A 2,080-nucleotide genomic window follows, 5' to 3' on the forward strand; every position below is an offset into this window, starting at 1 on the left:
AGAGTCTCATTACATAGCTCATGGTGGCATGCTTCAGCCTCAAAAGTGCTGGGATTTCAAGCCTGCACCACCATGCCCAGCTCCCTCTGGGAAATTCTAAATGTGCACTAAGGCTCTGTGCCACTCACGCACTGCATGACTGCCTTTAGTCAAGGCTGGACCACAGGTACAGTGGTGGTCCCATAAAATTGTAATGGAGCTGAAAAATATCTAGTACCTACTGACATCACAGCCATCCAGCTGCAACAACTCCCCCCTTGTGTATGTGGTAATGCTGGAGTAAACAGTCATATAAAAAGTGGCAAGGGCTGACAAAGGGGCTCAGTGGGTGAAGGCACTTGCCACCAAGCCTGACAACCTGAGAATGACACATGCTGGAAGGAGAGAACCTACTCTTCTGACTTGTTCTCTGACCTCCACATGTGCAATAAATAAATAAATAAATAAATAAACAAACAAACAAACATAAAAAAACATTTAAAGGACAGCCAAGTCCTACTTGATGACATTTTTGGCCAACAGGCTACATAACAACAGTGGGCCCAAGAGATGAAATCATGACATCAGTTTGTGGGAGTTGGATGCATTCTAATCTAGTGTTTGCACAATGACAAAATCACCTAATGATGCATTTCTCCTGTTACCTCATCCCTCAGCCATGCATGACCATAATTTTTTATTTAGTATTTATTTTTTTATTTTATATGTATGAGTGTTATGCCTCCATGTAGGTAAGTGCACCCGTGTCATGCAATGCCCGCGGAGGACAGAAGACGCTGTCGGAGCCCCTGGAACTAGAGTTACAGAAAGTTGTTAGCTGCCATGTGGGTGCTGGGATTCAAACCCGGGTCTTCTGCAAGAACAGTCAGTGTTCTTAACCACTGAGCCATCTCTCCAGCCCCCGTAGTTAATTTTTTAACGCAAAATACGTATCAGAGGGACTGGAGAAATAACTCAGCAGTTAAGAGTGCTGGTTGCTCTTTCAGGGGACCTGGGTTCGAGTCCCAGCACCTAACAACTGTCCGTTAATTCCAGTTCTAGGGGATCTGACGCCCTCTTCTGTCCTCCAATGGCACTGCATGACACAGGTGCACTTACATACATGTAGAATAAAAATAAATAAATCAAAATTTTAAAAAAGAATACATATCAGAGTTACTGGTAGTTCCTCATTTTCTAATGTTAGAAGAGATATGTATATACACACACGGATGGGATTTTTCTGAAAAGATGCATAAGAGCCGGACTGCTTCTGGGGCGGGCAGATGGGGACGAGGTGGGAGGGAGACTTGCTTTTCATCCAAGAGCCTCTGGGACATTCGGGATTTGTTTCACCAGAAACATGTATCTCTTGTTTTATTTTAAGAAGCATAGAGAATAATACAACAAAACACCCACACACCCACACTGCGGCTTCAGAAATAAAACATTACAGACATAAATGATAGGCTCCTCCCTCACCCTTCCACCCGCCTCCTTTCCTAGAAGTAACCATGACCCTGACTTTGGCATTTAACCTTTCTCAAGCACACGTCTAACATGTCTTGTTTTGCATATGCTTAAAATTAATTTAGCTAATATTCATTCATGTACGTAGTATCCTAATGTGCATAATCATTTGCAACCCAGGTTTTTTTTTTTTCACTCCATGCTGAGTTCCTGAGATCTCACCATGTTAATGCATGACTTTTGCACTCTCATCGGTTGATTTTTTTAAAGATTAGATCGGTAGGTGAAACTTATGCACCTAGTAATTATGACACTCCATGCTGAGTTCCTGAGATCTCACCATGTTAATGCACGACTTTTGCACTCTCATCGGTTGATTTTTTTTAAAGATTAGATCGGTAGGTGAAACTTATGCACCTAGTAATTATGATTATATGTGATTTTTCTATGACTGCACATTAGAATGTGTGCTGTGTACATGGCCCAGGGAGCAGGGAGAGAGGCTCAGGCCCCACTGAGCATGCGCATTGTTCCCCTTGTGTGCAAGCACAGGTATGAGACTGGGATATGATCTGTGGTCCTGCTGACTGTTGTTCAGCAAGCATTCACTCCCTCCCTACCCCCTACCCTC

The 2,080-nt window shown here is 43.2% G+C and overlaps 1 protein-coding gene across 1 annotated transcript in view; it reads right to left on the reverse strand.

The window, feature by feature from the left end:
• Nucleotides 1-2,080, reverse strand: part of Otoa (otoancorin) — a 79,772-nt gene that overhangs the window by 27,268 nt on the left and 50,424 nt on the right. The window lies entirely within an intron of this gene.

This window comes from Nannospalax galili, unplaced genomic scaffold, assembly GCF_000622305.1.
Source record: "Nannospalax galili isolate Female #2095 unplaced genomic scaffold, S.galili_v1.0 scaffold381, whole genome shotgun sequence".
Taxonomy (NCBI): Eukaryota; Metazoa; Chordata; class Mammalia; order Rodentia; family Spalacidae; genus Nannospalax; species Nannospalax galili.